We start from the raw sequence: 10710 nt of genomic DNA on the forward strand, positions 1-10710 counted from the left end.
TGGAAAAGTCAGTCTCTCTGAGCTTCGTTTGCTGTGGCTCATCTGACTTAAGTCATAGAATCGTAAAGAATAGGACTTATGTGAAAATTCCTAATCTTTAACCAATGTTTTCTTGCCTCCTGTATGTTAAAAACTCTCCTTTAAACATTTTTTTTTTCACCGCTTTACGTATTTTGAGAGTCGCATCATGGAGCTAGAAGTCAAAGTCCTACAGTGAGAAGATGCAGACATTGGTCCCAACCAGTCCCTCATTCCATGTGGCATTTGGTTGGTCACTCAGTCACTGGTGTGGGTCCCAGTCCTCATCCGAAAGACCTTAAAGACCAGTGTGGTATAATGGGAAATATATATTTGGTCATTGTTCCTGGTTACTGGCACAGAGCTCTTAAGAAATCCTTGGGATTTCCTGAGTGACAAAGGGTCATAGGACTGCCTGGGACTTCCAGCCCTAGCCCCCAGCCTCTAGGAAGGGGATATGGGCCACAGACCGAGTTGATCACCAACGGCCAATGTATGATCAATCATGCCTGTGTAATGAGACCTCCATAAAACCCCTAAACATCCACGTGTCAGGAGGGTGACATACTCCATCTCCACTGTGGGCAGAGATTCCTGCAATTGAGACCCATCTGGCCCCCCCAGCCATGTACCTCTTCACTTGGATGTTAAAGCATATAAATTAGTATATAAACTTGTAAGTGAAGTGCTTCCTGTGAGCCCCTCTAGCAAATCACTGGGCCTCATGAGGGAGTTGTGAGAAACCCCTATTCTAACCAATTGGTCAGAATGATCTGATACTTGCGACCAGAGTCTGAAGTGAAAACATTCTTGCGAAACTGAGCTCTTAAGCCCATGGATTCTAACTCTAGATAGTTAGTGCCGACATTGAATTAATTGTAGGACACCTAGTTCACCTACTCAGAGAACTGGAGAATGGGTCGGTGGGGCGGGGGTGGGGGGATGGGGGACTTCTCACTTGTGTCAGAAAACAACTCGGCAACTAGCATTTAAAGCACACATCCTGGAGTCAGGCTGCTTGGGTGGGCACTCTCGCACCTTTACCGTATTAGTTAGTTATCTATTACTAACAGCCTAGCACAGATTTAGGCGCTTCAAACAACACCCATTTATTATTTCATAGTTTCTATGCATCAGGAGCCCCGCCGTGACTTAAGTGGGTGCTCTGCTCAGGGTCTCACAAAACTGCAATCAAGGCGTTAGCCAGGTCTTCAGTTCCCATCAACGTAGAGGGTCCTCTTCTAAGCTCATGTCATTGTTGGCTGAATCCATCTCCTTGGGATTATAGAACTAGTGGACCAGTAGACAAAAGGAGTCTCTGCTGCTTTAAGTCTCTCTGACCAGGGAGGAAAACCCTAGCATCCCAGTAAAGAATTCACTAAATTAGGCTAGACCCACCCAGAATAATCTCCCTTTTGATTAGCTCAAAGGCCAGACTAATTAGAAGCATTAATCACATCTGCAAAAGCGCTTCACCTTTGCTGGATCAGGTAACATAATGGTGGGAGCGACATCCCATAGTCCTTTGCCATATTCTGTTGGCTAAGTCAGATTGTCTCTTTTTCGTTGTGAGTTTTAGCAGGTTGTATCTTTCAAGGAATTGGTCCATGTCATCTAGGTTATTAAATTTGTGAGTGTAGAGTTGTTTGTAGTGTTCTTATCCTTTTAATGTCTGTGGAATCTGTGATAATGTCCTCTCCTGTATTTTGGATATTAGCCATTGAATCCTCTCTCTTTCTTAGCCTGGCTGGAGGCTTATTGTTTTTTTTTTTTTTTTTTTTTTTTTGGTGTTTAGGTTTGCTTTTGTTTTTGTTTTCGTTTTTTAAAGATTTATATTTATTTATTTTAGAGAAGGGATGGGTAGGGGCAGAGGGAGAATGGAGGAGAGTCTTAAGCAGACTACGCTGAGCGCAGAGCGCCAGGTGAGGTGGAGCTCAATCTCAGGACCCTGAGGTCATGACCTGAGCCAAAACCAAAAGTCCAACCAGCTTCACTGACTGCGCCACCCAGATGCTTTTATTGATCTTTTCAAAGCACCAGCTTTTGGTTTCATTGATCGTTTTTCCTATTGATTTCCTGTTTTCAATTGCTCTAATCCTTTATTATTTATTTTCTTCTCCTTACTTTGGATTTAACTTGCTCTTCTTTTTCTAATTTCCTAAGGTGGAAACTTAGATGATTGATTTTAGAGCTTTCTTCTTTTTTAATACATGCATTCAATGCTACAAATTTTCCTCCTCCCACCCCCCAAAAAAATTTTTTTTTCCTCCCAGCATGGCTTTTGCTACATCCCACAAGTTTTGGTAAGTTGTGTTTCATTTTCATTTAGCTCAAAATATTTTTCTATTTCTCTTGAGGTTTCTTCTTTGATATATGTGTTACTTAGTGCACTGTTTAATCTCCACATATTTAGGGATTTTCCAGTTATCTTTCTGATACCGATTTCTGGTTTAATTCCATTGTCGTTCTGCGAGCAGACATTGTATGATTTTTATTCTTTTACATCTGTTAAGTTCTATATCAACGCTAAGAGGTCAACCAGTTAACTGGGCAGATGTGTTTTCTTGCCCAGAATGTGGTCTATCTTGGTGAGACTTCCATATGAGCTTGAGAAGAATGCGTGTTCTGCTGTTGGATGAGGCAGTCTATGTATGTTCATTGTATCCAGTTAATTGATGGTGCTGTTGAGATCAACTGTGTCCTCACTGATTTTATGCCTGCTAGATCTTTCCACTTCTGAAGGAAAGGTGTTGAAGAGAGTGGATTAATCTCTTTCTCCTTGCAATTCTATTAGTTTTTGCTTTGCATAGTTTGACACTCTGTTGTCAGGTGCTTACACATTAAGAATTATGATGTCTTTCTGGAGAATTGACCCCTATATCATTATGTAAGGCCCTTTTCCATCCCATATTGTTTTATTTCATTTTTTTAAGATTTATTTATTTGTTTATTCATGAGAGACAGAGAGTCGCAGAGACACAACCAGAGGGAGAAGCAGGCTCCATGCAGGGAGCCCAATGTGGGACTCAATTCCAGATTCTGGGATCATGCCCTGGGCTGAAGGCAGACGCTCAACCACTGGGCCACCCAGGCATCCCTCATCCCATATTCTGTTAATAAGCACAAATCACAGGTCCCACCAACACTCAAGGGACACTTGTTGGGGGGTCACCTAGGGTGTGTCTACCACAAGCACATGCTGGCAGTGATCTTAGGTCAATCATTTCACCTAGGTGCCTCAGTTTCTACTCTTATAAAATGGGTATAATAATATTAACCACCCCATTGGTTCACTATGAGGACTCATTAATTAATACCCAAGAAGCATTTAGAACAGAGCCACGTAGTAAGTGTTTAATGACTTTTAACTATTTCTCTTCAAAATAGGGACAATTGCTGCCAATATCTGCTACTACTGACCACCTGCCTGGGGTTGTTACAAAACTCAGAGGGGATGAGGCATCTCTGCTAACTGAAAAATAGCACGCAACTATGGGGTTGGTTACTGTTTTAGGGCGTGTTTTCCTCATTCTTTAACAAATGTAGCTTTTCATTTCTTTCCTCTGATTGTGCAATGACCCATAATGGTCTCTTTATATTTGTGGACAGAGAGAAGTAGAGGTTCTGGATCGATTCATCTTGCTGGTGTTTCACATTTGCCTGTTCCATGATATCTTCTGTCCTGTTTTAGGGGCTGCCTAGGTGTCAGAAAGGTCATGGAGCAGCAAGTAATGAGATGTGGGTTAACTGAATCTGCTGTGTGACCTTATGGGAGTCACTGACCCTCGCTGGGCCTGAGGAGGTAAAATAAGACGTTGGACAACACTAGATCATTGCCTGATAACCCCTTCAGTGCTTACCTCCTCTGACTGGGGCCTAATCTGTCGAGTCCAACTCCACCTGGAATCTCTTGACTCAGGCCCACGAGCCCTCTCTATTTATAGGCTGTTTGTGGTTTTATGATGCTTTGTACCCTCTCCCTGGACTTCAGATCATGCAGTTCTCTATGGAACCAAGAAAGCCCCTTCAGAGACAGCAGAAGTCATTCTCAGGAATGTAATTCCAGGAACCAGAAGCAAAGTAATGCTAACAACATCAAAAGCCAGGCAAAATTAACAGATGCTCCGAGTAATGAACAAGGTGCAGAGAGGTTTTTCATAATGACTGCCTCCGTAGAGTATAAATAGGAATGCATCCCTTCCCTCCCCGTCTCCCCTCACACCATCTGTTATTTGTGTCAGGCAGGCAGTAATTGCTATATGTGACCCTTGTTGTTGGTAACGGGGACAACACCGTGCATCGCAGTTTTCTTTGCTTTCACCCATCTCCTGGCAGCTGTGGCTATAAGGTTTGTGTCTATCCTAAGATGGCAGATCAGGATTTCCTTGGCCCTTGTAACTAAATATAAACAAATCACTCACCCTCCCTATTGGGGAATAAGTTATAAATAACAAGTCAGAGCAATCTTTCATCAGAGAGGCTGTGGTTACTAGGAGACGGGCCCTGCAGTCAGGCTTTCTGTTGTCATTACGTATCCATATGGCATTGAATATAAGCTCTGGCTCTCAGTCTTTGGCCTTTCGAATGGTTCTTAAGTAGACTGTTCCTGCAAATTATTCAACTCTTTTAGGCATTTTGAGAGATGAAGTTGTGGGTTCTAATCTGACCTCTGTCATCAGCACACTGTGTGACTTTGAGCGAATTCATTCATTTCTCTGGTCTTCAGTTTAATTCTTGGTAAAAGAGATGAGAAAGTTGGCTGGATCGGGGGTTGGCAAATTATGACCCACAGGCCAGCAAATCCGGTCTGCTGTCTCTTTATGTATGGCTTGTAAGCTAAGAATGGTTTTTACATTTTTAAATGGTTGAAAACAAATGAAAAGAATAACATTTTGAGACATAAAATATTATACTATGTCATAGTATAATATAACAGTATATAGCTATAGGATGGAACATCTAATAATATATAAAAATATCTCGTGAAAATTATGATTTTCAAAAATTTACATCCACAAATAAAGTTTTATCAGAGCACAACCACTGTTTACCTGCCCTCCCATGATTGCTTTCACAGTCAGTAGCAGAGTTGAATGGTTCCAACAGAGGCTGTTGAGGACTGAAAAGCCTAAATAATTACTATCTGGCTCTTTACCATAAAAGTTTGCTGACCCCTGAGCTAGGCTGTCTCTTAGGTCCTGGTCACTCCATTTTACAAATTGACTAATTCTTAGCACAATTCTCTCTCACCCTGGGGAAGAAATTCCAGGCTTCCAGTGAACCACACTCGGGCTGCTCTTACAGGAAATCTGGCATTTCCAGTGAGTCCTGATTGCTGCCCTGGGGTAGCCTGAAAAAAACTAGAATGTCTTCGATCAAGATGAGATGGAGTGCTAGCCTCTGGCCTGCCCTCACTCTGGGTCAGCCCAGGCCTGGGGACCAGGGCAATGAGTCATGGGTTTACCCTGAGAGTGGGGATATGTAGTAGTTCAGGCCTAGTGAAGAGATGAGGTGTTAGGATGTCCCTGCTATGACAGAGAACCCAAATAATAGTGGCTTAAACAAACCAGAATCTCACTGGGCTTTTCCATATAAGTCCAGGTAACTGTTACATTAAAGATATCAACTGTTTGCAATCTATAGAATTTATTTGGATCCTAAAAAAAAAAAAAATGTATGAGATAATTGGGGAAATTGAAGCACTGTATGTTTGATAATAACAGAGAATTGGAGTACCAGGGTGGCTCAGTGGTTGAGCATCTGCCTTTGGTTCAGGTCATGATCCTGGGGGGTCCTGGGATCAAGCCCCACATCAGGCTCCCTATGGGAGTGATGTCTCCCTCTGCCTGTGTTTCTGCCTCTCTGTGTCTCTCATGAATACATAATTAAAGTCTTTTTTTTTTAAAGAATTATTGATTTTTTTTAGATGTGATACTGAAACTGTGATCATGTTTTTTTAAAAAGAGTCCTTATCTTAAGATCCATACTAAAATGTTTATGAATGAAATGATGTGGTGTCTCCAATTTGCCTCAAAATGATCCAGTTGGGGAGGGTTGAAAGTGGGTGAGGATGTATAGTTTAAAAAAAAAAAAAACTGGTCAGGAGTCAGTAGCTGAAATGTGTAATAGATCAGAGGGGTTCATTCTATTACTTTCTCTAATCATAGATAACCAGTGATTAAAAGTTTATACTTAAAAGGAATTCGGTCTATGAAAAATTTCACTCAACTGCCAAAACTGTATAATTACAGTCATTGTAGCTGTGTTTATAATAAAAATACTTAGAAACAAGTTTTCCTGAGAAAAAAAATTCTTTGGGGAGGAATAGTTGTGTTGTGTCAAAAGTTCTAAGCATTTAAAAATTCCAATTGATGGAATACATTTTATTAATAAGATTTTTATTGATAAAAAAATCATTTGAAAGTTTAAAGAAGATATAGAAATTACCATTAATTTCTTAGTAAAATCAACTTTTTTTTTTAAAAGATTTTATTTATTTATTCATGAGAGACCCAGAGAGAGAGAGAGGCAGAGACACAGGCAGAAGGAGAAGCAGGCTCCATGCAGGGAGCCCAACGTGGGACTTGATCCCAGGTCTCCAGGATCACGCCCTGGGCTGAAGGCAGGCGCTAAACCACTGAGCCACCCAGGCTGCCCTTTTTTTTTTTTAATTTTATTTATTTATTCATTTTAATGTGTGCCTCAGTCATGGAAACATTTACCATTTGTCAGGTGCGTAGTATGATACTATGCATGGCACGTGGAATTTTATTTCTTCAATGTAACTGTCATAAAATTATTCCTTGGACATGAAAATAAATCTGGGTTCTCAGAGCTTAGTACAGTGGCTTCTCAATCAGCAGGCATCTGGGGCTCAGGCCACAGACACTCCCATTTTGTGGCTCTGCCATCCTCATGCTTGGCTTGCAACTCATAGTCCAATATGGCGGCTTCGCCTCCTGCCATTAACTCTGCATCCAGAATGTAGGAGAGGGAAAATGGTGAAGGGCATGCCCTTGCCGGGCATGATACAGAATTTGCCCGTGTCACTTCTGCTTCCCTTCCACCGGCCAGAATCACGTGGCCACTAGTTGGAAGAGAGGTCGGAAAAGGCAGTCCTCAGCTGGGAGCCATCCATTGTACTAGGCATGTTTTATCCACACAGTAAGGGCAGAAGAGCTGTTGGGGCACAATGACACATGTGTAGCCTTTGCCACGCATGTCTGTGTTTACATTTATGTTTGTATGCGACCTCCAGGAGTCTCCCTCTTGCTTGGAGTTTATTTTTTTGCCTTTCCCTCTCCTCCATCTTCATTCTGACCACCACCCCCCTTCCCTTTTCAATACCTTCTTGTAAACAGCTTGCTGTGGGAACCCATGTGACCACATTCCTTCAGGTCTGGTGGTTCTGATCCAGACACCCACTCACCTATTGTGCATGCGTTCCTATCCACGCAGTCACCCGGCCTCTCCCCCCACCCCCACACACCCACACCCACACCACAGTCATGCATTTGGTTTCGTAGTTTGGGAGGCATGGGTTTTTAGTCTCGCCTCCTTCATTTACCCCGTATGTAGCCTCGGCTGGGTCAACTAAACTTTGTAAGCCTCATCTTCCTCACGTGGAAGAAAGCATCACTGCATCCCAGGAAAGAGCCCTTGCGGAGCCTACCTTAGGTGATAACTGAGGATGTGCACAGTCGTAGGGAAGTGCCTGGGCTTTGATAAGGAGAAAGCCACATTACTGGTGCGCTGTACTGTCGCTGAATCTGATCACACTACCCTTCTCATAGGGTCACAGCTGGGTGATTCAGACATAGAATCTCATCCCATTTGGCCGGTTTCTTTTGGAAACATGCATTTGGACCTCAGGGTCAGCTGATGATGATAGAGTCATTTTGGTGGCCAAGGTCTACAGGGACTTCCCAGAGTCCCCGAGTCCTGGAAGTCAGCAAGTCTTCGTATTCTGTGAGATACCTTATTTCTTCAATACACTTCGCTTCTTTGCTTGCAATTTGTTAGCTTGGTTTCTCTTCCTCACAGGAACCTTAAACCAAGCAACTGGATTATTGGGAAATTTGGCAAAATTTAACATTTGATGCCCTTGTCTTAAAAATCTGTGCCCTTTAACCCTCTCCAAGTGACTGATAAATTAGTTTCTTCCTGTTGCCATGCTTCTTCCCAAGCAAAATTAGCCATTAGAAGAGGCTCCAACCGCCACCATTGACGCTGTGAAAACATATGAGTTTTGGGATCTCTGCCTCACCTACAGTGACCATGTTATCCTTAATTCTAATTACATAAAAAAAAAAAAAAAAAAAACCAAACCATATTTTCCCTCCAATAAAGGGATTGGATGTATCGGGAAAGAGATGAGGGTGGACTTCGTGGAGGAAGGGCAGATCTTTCAACCCTTTCCACCTGGCTGCCTAGATTGCCTGTGTGCCTGTGCGCATGTGCGCATCCCCACATTGGCCCACGTCCATGCCACACTGTGGGGTCACAGGCAGGCTTAGCTATCTGGCATTTGAAGACAGAAGACCTGGCTCCTCACATGTTTCCCGGGAGATTTCTCCTTTTCTCTGAGGCCTACCCCCCAGCCTCTAGACCGCCTGTGTGGCTTCTCCCATCAGCTTCATTGACCCATGGGTCCCGCTTCTGTGGCTGCAGTCCTGTGTCCTGTCCTCTCAGGCCTCACCCACCTCCTGATATCTGGGTGGCCTGTGTGTGGTACAGTAGAACACACTTTCACCAGACACTTGTTCAAAATGACAGGAGGGATTTTATTCAAGCCACGGAAGCAAGGGGAAGAGGCTGAACTCAACTCTGAGTATGGCAAAGACCCCAGGTCCTCACTCCTCACATTTGGTCAATCACTGGACCCCGACTTACTTTGCCTCATAGGCATTTCTGTGTCCCTCTGCTGCCTGAGACAGCCTCTCTTCTCCTGGGTGAGTTTCTAGAAAATGTTCTTGTTGGTTGGCCGGTCTCTGTTTCAGTCTCTCCTCAATGGGCCCTCGCGGGTGGTTCTTCCATAGTGGAAATCCAACTATGCCATTTGTCTTCCGTGATCTCTGGTGGAACCACCAGCCCACATGGCCCTTCCCTGGGGTCTGTGCTTGCTCTCTTCATGCCACCTCTACGTAGCTGGCCTCCTATGGATGCTGAGCGCTCTCCACACTGCCGACAGGGTTGATCTAATCAGCCTTGCACATGCCTTCTCAGGCTACTACCTCAGCTTGCTAAACCAACACAATCCCCCCTACCCTTAGCAGGAAACCTCAGCTAAAGTCAGTGATGAATTTGACTTGGAATCTAGAACATTTCCAATTCACAAGGCACCAGTGTATAGCTTGAAACTTTCTGAGCAAGGGGCACATATGGAAAGCCCCCGAGGTGCCCCACACAGAAACTTCCAATTTCCAAAGAGAGCCTTTTAAAGAAAAAACGGAAAGTAGTACTGATATAAAGGAAGAAGAAAAAGGAGGGAAGAAGAAACCTCAAAGATTAGATGTGCCAGGAATACCGATGGCTTAAAAAACTGATGGTCCACCGTCTTGCCTCTCTGGTCTGCACGGAGGAACCCTACACAGAAGAGGCTCCCGGATGCCCATGATGTGGGACCACTGGTTATAGCAGGCCCTAGTACCCTCTGCTCACCCTTGTGCCACTGAAGTCTATGCTTGCAATGATGTGTCGCTGGGCCTGGCAGTGCTGTGCCCTCAGGATGAGCTGATTCCTTCCAGTCATTGGCTCTTTTAGCTGTGAGGGATCCTAGACATCTTTCAGGGGGATCATATTTCATGTATGAATAATCCAGCTGTGGATTGAATCCTGACTCTACAGAACGTGGGTTGGGGACCCTCCTGGATGCACTGATATGCCATTGACAAGAGCGGATAAGCATGAGGCTTCTCCTTTTGGGTTGGAGAAGAAAATGTTGTGGCTGGGTGTCCGGAAAGGAGAGAAAAAAGTCTTGTGATAGGAAAGAATGCAAGCACTTGGGTGGCATTTGTGTCGTGTTCAGCCTGTGGGTCTGGTTTTGAGATTTCTCGGAAGATATGTGACATCCCAGACGCCAACAAAGCTGGTTGGGAAAACAGATGACAAAATATGTAACAGAGAGGAGGAGGAGCTCTTCTGTCACAGACTTCAGCGCATTCCGGGTCCTTAGGGTTGCAGAGTACCCTTCATGGAACAATCCCTTTGCTCTGGGAAAGCAGCGTCCTCACAGGGGCCTGGGAGGCAGGTAGGCTGTGAGCTACCTCGATGTAGACAGACTTGTTCCTGAGGACACAGAGCTTCAGCGCTGCCAGAATGAAATGACAGGGCCCTGGGAGAGAGGGTGGAGAGTGATGCCTTGGTTCTCTGTTTGGCAGGGGGCTGACTCTTAAGAGCTATCAAAATTTGGAAATTTAACCTAGTATGATTAAATTTATGCTCATGTCCTGGGGAAGTCTGCAGACATTTAGATTAGTTTCAGATAAGCACACAAAGGTCAAGAAAAGGAACTCCTGGGTGGCTTAGTGGTTGAGCGTCTGCCTTCGGCCCAGGGCATGATCCTGGAGCCCCACGATGGAGTTCCACATCGGGGTCCCTGCGGGGAGCCTGCTTCTCTCTCTGCCTATGTCTCTGCCTCTCTCTGTGTGTGTCTCTCATGAATAAATAAATAAAATATTAAAAAAAAAAACA

Source organism: Vulpes vulpes, chromosome 11 (genome assembly GCF_048418805.1).
Source record: "Vulpes vulpes isolate BD-2025 chromosome 11, VulVul3, whole genome shotgun sequence".
NCBI classification, from domain to species: Eukaryota; Metazoa; Chordata; class Mammalia; order Carnivora; family Canidae; genus Vulpes; species Vulpes vulpes.